Source organism: Protopterus annectens, chromosome 8.part0 (assembly GCF_019279795.1).
Source record: "Protopterus annectens isolate FY-2018-M chromosome 8.part0, PAN1.0, whole genome shotgun sequence".
In the NCBI taxonomy this organism is placed as follows: Eukaryota; Metazoa; Chordata; order Ceratodontiformes; family Protopteridae; genus Protopterus; species Protopterus annectens.
The window spans coordinates 971,715,249-971,731,394 of NC_056741.1; positions in this window are offsets into that span (position 1 = coordinate 971,715,249).

The following is a 16,146-nucleotide window of genomic DNA, read 5'->3' on the forward strand; positions in this document are numbered from 1 at the left end:
GAGCAACTACACCCACCATTTCCCAGCACACTAGACTGCAACTTCTAACCTATGCTGAACTTCCGTTACATTACCTCAGCAAAACTGCTCATCCATTACTCAGAACTCTGCTTAGTCCTATAGAGAGAACAAACTTAATGTTGGGATCCAACCCCTCAACCTGCTGCAATCACTAACCTACGTAAATAAAGGCATTTTACACACCAAGTCAGGCTGGAACAGGAGGCAGACTGCTCTGAGGCGACTCAAAGGTGACTATTCCTAAAACCAGATATGAGCATGTACACAACAATAGAGGGGCGCAGCTCTCCCACGATATATACATGCTCCTGAACAACTCCAATCGTACCTTACAGCAATAACTAGGATTAACCAGGTAAGAACATTCATGAATACTAACAATTAATCTACTTTCTACTGCTTTCTATCTTCATTCAATGACCTCCAGCCATAACGGGACTCTGTCCCTTCAGCAGCACTGGCCCACCTCCAATCCCTGCTACTAATGGCGACGTGCCCCTCTTGCCACAAACCCTCAGCCTAGGCTGCCCCACTACCCCTACCTAAACCACAACTACTAATTGCAAAACAACACGAAAACCAACGACAACAACCAAAGCCACCACCAATTAAATATAGTCTGCTCTCCAAAACCAATAAATAATTCCAAAAAAGTAGTCCAAGGCCTTTCTGTACCGCTGCACCTACAGGTCATCACAGACATGCAAATTCTTCTCAAATGCGACTTACTCTACCCCCTTGAAACAGTCATGGACAAATTAGTTTGTCCCAATTATATATGTATATGGTTAATAACATACAGATTATTCAGCAAGGAAAGATATATGGGTTACTAAGCAGATATTGCATATTTCACTGAAATAAGTCTGAGAGCAGCAGACAGGCAGTCTTTATATCATCAGAGTATAGTACATATGGCAAAGATTGTCCCACAATACATAGTGTAAAAAAATGTATATATATATATATATATATATATATATATATATATATATATATAGATAGATAGATATATTGAGCTACAAATTTGAGAGAAACCAATTTTGGAAACTTAGTTAACTTAACTCAGTCAACTGCACTGGGCAACTCCATAGTCACTGATACTGTTTCTTGCTGGTATGATGACTTTAGAGTTAGTAGCAATGTGCCTTTCCTTGAACTAGGGTAGTGTGCAATGGGCAACCCCCTCCCAAACACACACAGAAACACAAGCAAAAAGCACATTTCCTTTAGGACTTTGAGTTTCCAAACTGACATTTACACTGACAGTGTTAGATGTAATAATCGTCTGCAAATGTGTTGTTCATTAGATCACATATGACTTCGCTATTCTCATGCATTTAATCTAAGACTTTAGCTTTACAACTCAGAAAGTTTTTATCAACCAGCTTTTTATGTTTGTTTTATTTTAGTTCAGTACATTTTTTTCCCAAAAGGACTGTTATATCCACTTATCAATGAATTGTATATCAAATCCATATCAAAGCCAACAAAAAGATCTTCATGAGCATGCAGCAAAAAAAAGAAATAATAGTAGCCAACTGACTCACTATAAAAGTATATTTATTTACTTCTGCACTGTATTTTTAAGTATATGTTCAAGGATATGCTCCATCCATGGTTCCATGGTTCCAGCAACATATCATTTAAAAGTGGGACAGATGGGCTTGTGGTAGAAGTATACAAATGGAAGTATGTCAGAATCATATGCAGTTTATAAGCAGCATGACAGCTCATTAAAGTAAGTGAAGGCTTAGGACAGATGTGTGTGTGGGGGGATCTAGACAAAGATGCTGCAAGGTATGTCCACTGAACAACAGCGGGAATGTGAATGATGGGATTTCAAGAACTGGGGTCTCATGGAGTATTTTTAAAATACTGAGTCTGGGGAAGCATTTTACATGCATTGAAATAATAAAAGCAAATATATATGATTGTGACATTTGTCAAAATATAGCAATAATGACATAAAGGAAAATGTACTGTTACCTGGTGATGTGAATGCATTAGAAACGTATACAGTTATAGTAAAGGTATGCCCTCCAATTTGGTTTCAAATTAATCTCTCTCTCTCTCTCTCTGTCTTCTTTCAAAATGCATTCATTTTCAGTGGAACACAGTGAACCAATAACATCATATCTTAACTGCACAGCTGTACCAGTCTTAGATACATTAGAAGAACCTGACTACCCATTCAAGACCAAGGAAAAGGCTCTAGAACTTAATGGTGAGAAGACAATAGCAGCCGCTGCTCTAAGGGAAGACAATGGATTTCTTGACAAACATATATATTTTTAAGGAACACATTCATATTTCATTTACATGTTGACTGCATTCAGTTATGAAATCATTACTTTTTAAGTTGCTTAGAATTGTTTCTGCTTCTGTGCGTTACTGTTGTTAGCTTTTTATGAACAATAAACCTGAAGGTCATACATTAATAATTTCTTCAAGTGCACTGTTTTGCAGACCTGCATCAGTAGAAATCTTTTTTTTCATATTTTTTATTTTCTGCATAAATAATTCCTGCTGTGTGTGTCATTATGAACTTATGCTAACTACTGAGTGTTTTGAGGTGATGAGATAAATGCTCCATGATAATGGAGACACAACAGTATCTGATTCCATTTTCCCTTTTGTAATCATAGGGATACTAGAGAATTAAAAAGGTTGTGTGTGCATTCATGAGAACAGCAAACGGATGTCCGCAGCATGTTTACATGTACCTGAGCCCTGATTATGCAGATTTATTAACTTACACACTCATATATTACTGTCATTAATATAGGCAAGTGTGACCAAGTCTAATTTGCATACAGCAGATGTGATTGACCCCTGAGTTTATGCAAATTAAGTCTAAGATGACCATATTAATTTGAGATCACTCAAGACAGGTGTCAAATGGTTTAGCAGTAAATTACTCAAGTGTTTGCTGCAGATCACTGACACTTAAAGGTAGTAGAAAAAACATCACATTCAGACAGGAAAGGTAGAATCACTTCTCCAAAAATGAATACTTTTGAGAACTGGACTGCACCTTATTATCAATTTCATGAAATTACTGATAGAAGAAGAATACCCATTCTTGCTATAGTCTTGCTATAGTCCAAGGTGCAATATGAAAATATTCTACATAATACAGATACAACTCTAATTTCTCAGATCTCTGATTTCTCAGATGCAAGGACTGCCTTGTACACTGCACCGGTCTTGAGTCACTCTACTGTTATGGCAGTCTCTATAAGATATTCTGAGAGATGTGTCATTATGGCTACAGCAAGTACAGAAAGCAAATGTGGCATACACTGACATACTACCATGACCTAATCAATAGCCATGTAAGGCAAGAGTCAACTTTTCATACGTTGGTCATAGTACATATTCAGCTTACTCAATTAGAGACTGAACTATTGCACAAAGGCTCCTTTCCAGCATTTGGCCATACACTTTTCTGTCTACAATTGGAACACACACTCCTACCATATTTGAAACCCAGTTTACTAATTGAGAGTTACTTTGCTGCCTTAAAAAAGAAACACCGAAAAGGTATGTAACTTTGATGGCCAGTAATGCTGTATTATGGGCACCACAGCCCTGAAAACGAAAATAATAAGAGTCCGATTTATTTGGGGTGACAACAGTAACGATTTAAGAATAAACTGGGAAAAGAAGCAGCAGGACCTATATTGGACTTAAGGGCTTGGAGGTGCTGTTCCACCAGCCCTCTTGTAATTTTGGCCCTGCTACTCAACAGTAACAAGTAATAAGCTGGTTTGTTGGCAAAGAGGGAAAAAGTCCTAACTAGAGCCCAGCTGACCAAGGTTAGAGGCTTAGGCAACCGATGGAGTTGCAGGGAAGGATGGGTGTGCCGGCCTTGAAGGGAAAGCATTGTCTAAAGAGGGAGATTACCCTCAGATGTGATCAGCAAGCATGGAGGGGTAGGGAAAGGGAAACAGAAAGGGGGTAGGGGATATAATATAACTACCCGAGATGGAGAGGGTAGGGGATATAATATAACTACCCGAGATGGAAGCACAGATGGGCAGGTCCCCTGGAAACCCTTAAGATCCACAATCAGCACTAGCAACACTGGATCAAGTCTGGTGGATAGGGGGATGGCTGGCAGACCTGATGAGGATGTGGTGACCTGGGGGCCGGGTTGATAAAAATGAGGTCCAGTGGAACCAAGAAAAAATAAAAAATAAATAAATAACAAGTGACTTCAGAATTTCCAGCCAGATAGCACCTTAGTCTTGCCTCAGATTACCTGCTTAATTTCCTACATCTACTTAAATGGATTTAATACCAGGAAGGAATGTCCACTAGATCCAAGAATTTAAGTATTTCTTTCACCAAACTATATATCAATTTTTTTTCATTTGTTGATGTGGCATGTGCTACTGGAAAGACCCATGTTCATTCAAGCTTATGGGAGAAGTTACTATATGAATACAGCAAGCAAAAAGTTGACAAAGATGTCCATTCGTTCTGAAACAATATGCAATACATCTCCACATACATTCTTTACAGACTATATCTATGATAAAGAGATAAAGATACAAAAACCTGGGACTCTGTGTTTTTTCCCCCTTGTAGATAACATCCTGGGCAGTATTCTGCCTCTACCTGCATTGGTGGATGCTTTGCTAGAACCTCTTCTTGACCCCATTAAACCTTTCTACTCCAGAGCATTCATTTAGTCAACTACTGTTCTCCGAGCATATCATTGCCTAACAGTTACGACTTGTTGCCCTTTTTTCAGGGATTGCACGGAAAGCTTTTCTAATCCCACAGCTTGTATAATCACTAGTTTTCCCCATGATTCCTAGGATTACCACTAAGACAAGCACAATCCATTATTTTGGTCATAGTTCCATGCCACAGACTAAACTATTGAGGACTTCAACAGTGCCTATTCTAATTTCTTCTCCCCAGCCACCCCATATGTAGTAGATGAATTCATACAAAAACATCAACCAGGTACCCCCAGGGCCAGATTACTTACAGACTTTCTAGAGAAGTAATGTCTTAATGAAATTAATTTGGCTGTGCATTCATTCATTAAGTTTTAGAACTAATTCACTACTTAACTATTGTTTCACTGTCTCTGTTAAAAAGTAAATCCCATTTATAAATACTTTATATGATAATTTATTATCTATCATTTCAGAAATCCTAAAATGCATTTCTATTGCTAGTCATGACTAATTACATGATGTATCTCTTTATTAGTCAGTTACCCTCCCTGTATGACGATAATAAAATGTATCATAATCTTCTAAAGAAAGGCCTGAACATTGAACAATATGGGTATTAGTTAAATGCTCAGTTTTGTAGATAAGTAATGACAAACACAGTACAGACACAGACCAAATATGTGATGTAAAAGGAAGGAGCAGTTTAATGTGCAGATGTCATGTTATTGTGGGCAACACCAAGAATTCTATAAAGTCACAAGCTATTTTTTCACAGGAGAGTCATATCAGAATGAGCTCATATTAAAGTGTATTGGTAGCTTCTTCTAGCTCTCCATTCAGTGATGTTGACAAACAGTACTGATATCAGAAATTTAGTTGAACACTCATTGAAACTGGTGTGTCTATATGTGGAGGGAGTTGTTACATAATTCCATATGATTATTTGCAGCTGTTCTCTGACACCTATACTTCCATTTTTAGTCCACCTTATCAGTAATACCTAACCAAATGATGCAGCTTCCATATGATGATTTGCCAGGCATTTATACCACTTGCAGCTTTCATAGGGTTATAGGTTCACTGCCTTTGCAGGCCATTTTTTAGGACTAGCCATTTTATCTTCTGTGCTTGAATTAGCCTATTGGATTTGGTGTTAGACTGGCTTTATTCATCCCATGGTCGATAATTATATATAACCCCTACTGAGAATAACTGGGATCATACCATAGATAATTTGAGGGGACACATGCATGTGCTAAAACATTTAGGAGCTGCCTCTCTCCATTAGTAGTATAGGGGAAAGTCCTGGGGTACATTTTCTGTTTCCCATCTATATATCTATGTTGTTCTTGAATCTGGACAAGAATGGTCTTTGTTTTATGTGAATGGAGACTCCATTCCACAGCAGAAGTATCCTTTTGAAATATTTTTGTCCCTCCAAACCATATTGCAGAAGAGATTTAGATTCCTAGACAGAGTATTTCTGAAGCATTTGTCTTGCTGATGTGCAGTATTCCCTTTATTAATGGGACAGAGAATGCCTTGAATGCCAGACACAGGTCTACATATCACTGTATTGCACACAAAACAAAAAATCGACTTTGCCTTTAAACTCAAAATGCAAGACACAAGCCTTAAATACTGAACAAAGGTGCAGAACAAATTCTGAATCTTTTGAGATCACAACTTCTTAATCACTTTTATTTCCATAAATTTCTTTGTTTTTTTAAATCTGATTTTAGAAAACTGCCAGGAACTTCTTAATAAAATGCAAATCTTGCTGTAAGTAAAATACAATATATTGTTTCTAAGCATATCCTGGGATTCAGAAATGCCTAATGCACTGTGTAATCCTGTTCACAGCAGGACTGCACAGTGTGTTAGGCTCAAGCAATTAAGACACCACTATACTGCTGCAGTAGTATGAACTCACCATTCTGTAGCATGGACAACTGCCTGGCTGGTGAAGCCATATGCAAATGCAGCAGTCAGGGGTCATAGCCAATGCTAATTAGCCATTTGCTTTTCCAACGATTATCACTAGCATCTGAATAGCATGGCAGAATAATTCAGAAAATAACATTATTACACTACTACTGGTAGAGTTTTAGTTAATTCTAGAATAAACGCTGCTGTGAAAAAAAAGAATATTTAGTAGGACATATAAAATATTGCATGATAACTAAAAGTCTAAATTAGAAGAGACTGAAAAAAGTTTGAAAGAGAGAATGGGAAGGCAATTTACAAAGGACAATGTGAATGCATCTGTATATCTGCCAAGTATGCAACAAAGTCCAGAAGGTTTACTATTTTTTTTCTTAAAAGTATTTGCAAAGGTTTTTTTAAACCTAAACAGACTCAGACTATTTTTTCTGGAATTGGATAGCACATCCTGATGGTGTGATGTGGAAGGATAAGCACTCCTCAAGGCTTGTCAAACAACATGACATGCTTGCGTTATCTCATGTCTAAATAGCCATAAGAAAAATGCATTACTATATTCTTGGTTGCTACAGGCCCCCCACCATGGACCAGGAAATCTATATATATCATTCCTGAATATACTAAAATCCTTCACCATCCAACCGAGTACCACCCTCAGAGATGATTTTTAACTACCCTCCATTAGTTAGGAGGCATACAAAACCACTAACGTGCAGGCCCAAAGATTTCTTGATTTTGCAAGTTCAAATGCCTTGCAGCAGCTACTCTGCACTCACACTAAGGGAAATATATCCTATATCTGGTACTCACAAATATGGGATTGGGCTGCACCCTAGTGTGATGACCTCACTGGTAAAATCAGGTCACAATGCAGTCTCCCCTTGAAATAAAGGTAAAACTAGTTCCCCACATAACCCCAGAAACTTTAAAAACATCTCTAAGGTAAATTACCCCCTGTTAAGGGACAGCATAGCTAGTTCCAAGCTCTTCAAATTCAGAAAACAAAGAAATCTATGCAGAGACCTGTATGACTATATAAACAACTGCATAGAAATGGGAGTACCAGACTGAAATAAATCAAGGTCGATCCACAAAAACAAGCCACCCTAGTGGACCCCTGGTATTAATAGGTTGTGCAAAAAGGAAAGAAAATCCTGTTGAGAAGTAAGAGAGAATGTGCACAAAACAGCAAAAAGTCCCTCACCCAGCCAGAAGATATAATAAATCTGCTGACCAACAAATTAATCACAAGCTTCACCTCCCCATCACCCCGAGTACTCCCCCAAGAAATATCTTGCAGCATTCCACTGCCAATTATCACCAAAGAACAGGTTGCCACTGCACAGTCTAAAGCTAAAATCATGGCTTCAATGGGGCCTGATGATATACCAGCTTGCCCCCTAAACAGCTTAAATCAGGACATAACAGGCCTATTAGGACCTCTGTTTAAACAAAGCCTTCAGACTGGCTCTGTCTGGATAGAGTGGAGGACAGCAACAGTCATCCTTCTGTATAATGGGGGACCATCTACTGACCCAGGAAATTACAATCCCATAAGTTTGACTTGTCTTATATGTCCGGCCTTGGATAGAAATTTCTATTTTTTTTTTTTTTTTTGCGTAATGATACAGGAAACCTCAAACACTGGACCCAACCCAATTCATCTTTATCAAGGGTAGGTCATGCCTACTAGATCTGGCAGAATTCTTTGAGAAAATGACTAAGGGCACAGATGAGGGTAAAACAGTGCACACTGCCTACTTTGACTTGCCGAAGGCATTTGACACAATTCCCTGCTCAGGTATTATAAATAAATTTACAAAACTGGTCATAAATCCTTGCATCACCAGATGGATAGACAATTGCCTCATGGATAGGACACCTGTGATTAAATTTGGTGGATCCAGATCCATCAAGAGGCCAGTAACTAGTGGTGTGCCACAGGGCTCAGTGCTGGGACCACTCTTGTTTGAAATATACTTTTCTGAAGTCAAGGCTAATGTGGAAGGTCTCCAGTTGACAACGGTTGGCAATGACTGCAAGCTGGGGGCAATCTCTGAATCCTCCAGTGTTGTAGACATCCTTCATGAGGGTCTATATCAGTCAAATGATTGGTGCCAGAAGTGAGGCCTAAAATTAAATGTGAAAAAAATGCATTACCATACCTGTGCCATGTGCCCATAGTGGTGAGGAAACCCTTTCATATGGAACAATTTATAAGTGAAGGTATTGCATCTAGATCCAAGTAAATTATAGTCCCACTGTACACAGCCCTAATTAGACCAATAATTGAGTACAATGTGCCATTTGGCATGTACTTGACTTGACACTTACAGCAGCTGGAGTGGCCTCAGAGGTTCCTCACAAAGAAAATACAGGGTGTAAACAACATGTCCTCTGTGGCTAGCCTAAGAGCCTATCCCTTTACTCTGTCTCCTACTAACTATTAAGGGTGACCTATGCCTGACCAACAAGGAGCTCACAAATCCAGTCCTGATGGAGCTGCTACATATCAACAAGACAAACAGCATGAAGATCACCTGATCAAGAGATCTAAACTTAGTCACTCAAACAAAATGTGTTGGAGGGACAGATATGTGTCTCAGAGATTGCCCTTTGTTTGGAACAGGTTCACTATTCACATTAACCAAAGCCCTTCCCTTGTCCTCTTCAAAGTCAGTTTGTATCAACGGATGGGAAATCACAAATTCACACCAGGGGTAGTGTCTACGTCCCTTAAGGACAGGGGCAATCTGTAAGATACTCAAGGCATAGGGACAAACCCACACCATCCTCTTACCCCTAGGGGCCATATATTGTGTAAAATCCGGTTGTATTGGCTAGGCTTATAAGAGCTCTTTAGCTATTAGCCTAGTAATCGTCTATGAACTTAAGGGAGAGGTAATAAAGAACATATTTTTTGGATTGTAATAAGTTGACAAATTTTAAAATTTCAACACAGAGTGCTTTGTCAGAGATATCAGAGGACAATTGCTTACACATAAGGAAATTATTCTTTTGAGATAGGATACAGGATCTGAATTGTCTGCCATTGCAAGGCTTTACTAAATGTAATCCTATTGGCTGCCAGAAAAAGCATTAATAGAAAATGGAAATCAAAATCTAAACCATCTGCGATTGAAGAACAGAATGCTCTAAAGGAGATAAGGGAACTCAAGTTGTAAACTTTAAAAAAGGGAAGGAACAAATTACATAGAAATATAGTACATGCAGAATAATGTTCAGGATGAGGAGTGAGGTTTAAACAAAGGTAGTAATTGAGCAACAGATGCAATGTTGGAATAATTAACTATTGATAGAAAGAATACATGTATAATGCATGCAATGATGATAAATATTACTATTGTTTATGTTAATTTGTATTAAGATATATGTACAAAAACATTACTATGGTTTCAATTCTATTCTATTCTATTCTATTCTATTCTATTCTATTAATGTATGTATGTATACTTACGTCACTGCTTAAATTGTGAAAATTTAATAAGGTTTTTCAAAAACAATTGCACTCCTTCAGTGTTATTTGTTTCACTGTGCATACTTTATATTTCTGGACCATACCTATCTGCAATGTGTGTATTTTTACTTACAATGGCATTGAATCATTAGAGGTCTTGAGTGTTAAATTTGTTTTTGCAGAAAATAAGTTATCTCTGAGAAATCTAGTGACTTGTTAAGATATGTACTGGCACAGTTAGTTGTATGCAGGGAGTATATGTATTTATATCTCTCACAAATATTAGTGTTAATGTTTTATATTTAACTGGATATATACTGCATATATCATACTTTTTGTGTCAACATAGTGAAAAAACCCCACAAAACACCTAATGAAAAGCATCTCTCTGTAAAACAATGCAGAGATAAAATATTTTTTTAGGGTGACTATGTCTCCTTAACTGTCTGATGTGGAGGATCTGTCCCATATCCCAACCTATGTACATATGTTGCCCCTATGATCACAATAACTCAGAAAAAAGTTAATACTTTTGAAAATAGAAACTCATCATTTTTGTGCTCTTTGACATTATAACGAACCAGTGACACCCCAGCTTGCAATCATCTGTGAGGATGACAATATGCAATTTTCACTAAAATATGGATGATACTTAGAGTACGATCTGCGGTGGTGGTGCTGCGGTAGAGTTGTCGCCTCACAGTAAGACTCTGACCGGTTCGACTCTCAGCTAGAGCGTCTTCTGCGTGGAGACATTCGTGAATGGGTGTACCTTCATTGAAGGTTGTGCGTTAGGGCTGGCAACTCAACACGTAAAAATCAACTGCCAATCATTAGCGGACCGGAGTTCCGCTGTGGCGACCCCTAACCGGGAAAAGCCAAAAGACACAACAACAACTTAGAGTGCCAACAGAAGGACAAATGACAACATATATTCTATCTATCTATCTATCTATCTATCTATCTATCTATCTATCTATCTATCTATATATGTACTTAATTTAACTATGTCTTTGTCTATGATTTTTACAAGCAAATTCAAGGTTATTAAAGTTCAAATGGGAGGATTAATCAAAATAACTGGCTTGAAGTATATGCATCATGTACACACACACACACACACACACACACACACACACACACACACACATATATATATATATATATATATATATATATATATATATACTTTTTTATACTAAGTGCACCACTTGGCATTCTGTCAGCTAATAGAAGATCCAGTGGATTTTGCAGGGTTGTGTTTAATCTCTGTAGTTGATGTCCATGTTTTGTTTTATTGTGCTGGTAATTTGGTTTCATTACAATAACTCCTAAAATCATGCACTGCAGAGATTCACATGGCTGACAAGAAATATTTGAAACACAAGAGCAACAGATGCAATGAAATAATAGAAACAATAAACCTGAGGTATCTGACTTGATGATCTGTCACTAAATTACATTACTAGTCACAGAGAAACCATCATTAAATCCACAAAACAACTGATGTTCCTACACATGAACAGCATGTACTCCCATAGGATCAGCAGAGTCATTTACTTTACAAAAGGCTGCTCCCTCAAAAATCTTTATTTGGGCAGCAAAGACAAAAGAATAAAGAATGAGGCAGTGCCAGCTCATAGTTGCATTTTTTTCATAAAAGGATTGCTGAGTAAGGACAACAAGAAGCATACTTAGTGGAGGGCAGGATGAGAAGCTGATCCTTCAACTCATATTTTCTGCATGCTGTGAACCTGTGTGATATGCATCTACTGTCTGGCAAGCATTGAAACGTATATGTTGTACTTCTACAATCAGTTATGATGTGCGAGATGTCTGTTGTAGGTTTCTAAAAGCCATGTTATATCTGGCATAACTGACAACTGTTCCCCCACACATTCTTTTTGGGGATGTGGTCACATATGTAATACAGCAATGTTGTCTGCATGTAATGTTGTGTACGTGTTTGAAATTCTGGAAATGCATGTCATCATACTTATGTGTGGCTGCATAGCAGAATGGTCACAAAGTTGGGCAGATGCATCTCAGTTGTTAATCATTTTCTGGTTGCTGATAGGTGAAGAAATCTTCCATCAGGCAATTGAAGAGGGTGATCAAATTGTTAATAATATATACATTTAAGAAATGGATTTCATGAAGTTCATACTGAGACCAAAATTCAAGAGATAAATTTATTAAGATCTAATTCAAGAATGCATAACACACTGGTGACATAAACTGTGACCAAGGCATAATATTTTGTAATACATGGAGTTCCCATTTAAGTGAGAGATTTATCATCCTGGAACTATGTTTGCGAAACTTGGAATTGCCCTTTTAATAAGTGGAAACTACAGAATACACTTCATCACTTCAGCTCTTTTAATTAGAACATTTTCAACAATTGTTTAGAATATATTTTACAAAGACTTATGTTTCATATCCATTGTGCTTTGTTCAAAAAATATTACCACCTTTTTGACTGCGCTATTTCTATTGTATGAACTTTCAGACTTGTATGAACCTCATCACTGTTTTCCATGCATTCATCTCTATAATTAATGTGTACATGCATGCATACATAGATACATAGATACATACAAACATATCACGCATGGAAATAATGCTCTTCTATCTTGCCAATATACCACAGTAGTCATTCCCATTATAGATGCCCATGTTATTCTTAAAAATATTTCAACTAGTGCTTGTTTCAATATAATTTGGTAGTATATTGCATGCATCAGCTACTCTCTCACAGAACTGATTAGCAGATTTCTCATTCCCATGTAATCTGCTACACAGGTTACCCTGTGATTCTGTACTACACTTAGATAACCTAATAATGATAGCCTGATACCTGCTTTGGGCAAATAGTGTAACATCTCCATCATGTCTCTCTTCATCTAATCCCTATATATAATCATATGTAATAATCACAATCACATAACTCTTGGTTCTATATATAATCATATGTAATAATCACAATCACATAACTCTTGGTTTACCCTATTTTGCTTTCCCTTAATGAAGGGTTTAACAAGTGAATGTTTCCAACCTTAAAGCCTTTCCTCATTACTTAAATGACCTGGTCAGTAACAGATATAATGGTACTGAAAGTTCATGCTGAAATATTCTCAGTCATTATTATTAATGCTGTCTCCTCCCTGCACTTTGTTTGGGTCTAGTGTACATAGTTCTTTTTCAATGTAATCAAATGTAACTTCAGTATCTGAGGTTACCTGGATGTTACTAGTAGCCAAACTGTTTTGCATAATATTTTGTAAATATATCCTATAATCTGTTGTGTTTGAGAATAAATTTTAGAATCTACACATAGTTTATTGACTAGTATCCATTTACTCCTACCACATCTTATGTAGCTATAAAATGGTTTCTTGCTATGGGTAACATGTTTCTGTAAGATTTCTTCATATTTTCCTGATTTTATCTCACACTGTGCATAATTTTTGTGTCCAGTTTGTTTATTTTAAATTTCAAAGTTATAGTTCTACATCATTTGCATTTCTTATATATTTTTTATCTTTCATCCTAATTAAGTATCTTGGTTTTATGAAAATGTATCTTCCTGTGCACCTAGATCTTGATGTTAAGCATTAGGAGGATTTTTTTGCATTTAATCAATTTTCTTTTCAAAACCTGCCATTTTTTTCTACTGCAGTCATGCCACTGAATACATCATTCAAATTAGTTTTACATGCTGACTATTTTTATTCCATATACTCTTATTATTAATCTTCTTAGCACTGGTTTAGACTTCATTTTGGTAGAATTATCTAGCAGTAATTTAACCTCCATAACCCCATAATCACAGCACATCAAAGGTAGTAAAACATGACATGAAGTAGCAGTCACCTCCATAGGAGCTCAAATAATGCATAGTGTACTGCATTAACTGATAGGTTGGTTTTCAACCTGCAGCAATTTTTGTTCTTAAATATAAATTGCAAACAGTTCCCTTACTAATGTTGTAGAATCAATATGATTTAGTATGTTTCTGATAAATTTAAGATCCCATTTACTATTATTTTTCTGTCTTGTGTTTCTTGAAAGAAATGTATGCATCCCTCTATGTTATCAGCACTTAATTTAGTGATTTATACACTTCAACAATTGTAATCTGTTCCAGGGTTATCTTTAATATCAAAGTCTGACAATCTACAGTAATTGTGCTTTCATCAGCTATGTGATAATCACAGGTCTCATAGCAATCTTTAATCCCTATCATAACACTTTCACCTAATTTTTGTCAGAATGTCTGTGTGATTACCTCTCTTTTCCCTGGCCAGTAATCAGAGTCCCAATCCTCACCACTGACAATGGTGTGAGATGGTCACTAAAAACATGAATGGATTTACACAGTATTTTGAAATGCAACTTTCTGCATCAAGCACAGTTTCGCCCAAAAGCTCACAGGGAACACACCCCAGAGCTGAGACTGGACTCTCTATCTCTCCAGATCCCAAACAAGACTCACTTTGGAGCACTGTGTCCCAGTTCCAAGTAACTTACACTCCCACAACTGGGTATTTGATTTTCACACATACAGTCTTGGGAGGCTAGCAGAGATTTACTAGCTGTATCCTCTCTGCCCAGACTATAAAGTAACCACACTGCCATCAGTCAACCACTCTAAGGCTCTTACAAGGGTATCCAATTATACAGAGAATTATACAGAGTAAAACAATACAAACATAAATGGTAGAGTGCAGCCAAAGCAGCAATGCTTTTCAAAGTGGCCAAGGCGTCACTAAAATAAACACAAGTACTCTCAAAATATTTAAAGTATTCTCTAAAAGACCAGCCATAATTAAAGGTATAAAAGTATTTAATAATAAGTAATAAAATAGAAAACATGAGAATACCCAATATCTAAGTACAATAAATACCAGAGTTTCATTCACAGGAGAAATACAAATAACACAGTTGGACAGATTCAAACAGATGAGGAAAAATGCTACTTAACTAATATCACTGTATTTCCTGACTGTCTAAAGAATAACTGTGCCCTAGCTAACAATTTATACATCTAGGCAAGATTAGATGCTGAGATGCTTACTTCCACAAGGCAATGAGATGACCTTCCAACTATCTGAACTGAACTCAACTAACTGACTGTGATAACTGACTAAGATCTTTTATATTAGGTTCAAAGAACATGAACCAAAGCAAACTGCTGAGAGAGCTCCATCCTCTCAGTGTTTGCTATAGAATGACATCACATTTAATCACCTGACTCTGGTACATTACACACTCAGAGCTTTGCTAAGATCTGTTAGAGTATCTGAAAGCTATAGAACAATTTCAAAAATGTCCAGAATTCTTTATTTAAATATATACATTTAATCAGTAAAATAACAGTGTTGATGCATTTTTAACACAAGCATCTGTACAAGTCAGTGATGGCTTGCTTAACAAACTTGTCCATAATATATTTCCCATATGCATGTTTACTCTAAGGAAAGCAAGCATGTTACCATATATATCTTTTTGGCAACAATGGTAGACTGGTGAATGGACAATCATATCACATATTAGCACAACCACTGGCCAAGCACATTTAAGAAAGTTACATGGCATGCATATCTTCAAATGTCACTCTGAGAAACAAAAGCAGTTTGAAATTGCGTTTAGATTTTTTCATGGGAAAAGTTCCCATTTTCTCATGACTGTGCCTTTTCATCTTTGAACTTAATATAATCACCTCTAAGGTCATTGCACCTAAGAGGAAGACATGCTTTATTCTAGCAGTAACATCTAACAACCGACTAGTGGGGTTATGGATGGTCTGAGACATAAGTAAAGCAGGTGGCTGTCTATGGCACCATTCAATTGTACGTTTTCCAATTGTATTTACTTGTTTATTTATAAGAAACTCATTAATACAATGCCCCACTTTAAAGCATCCACTGCTGCAGTGTTATGTGAGCAAGTGCTTCAAACCTGATGAGTCTGTTTGTGGCCTTTCTGCCCCCCCCCCAGCCT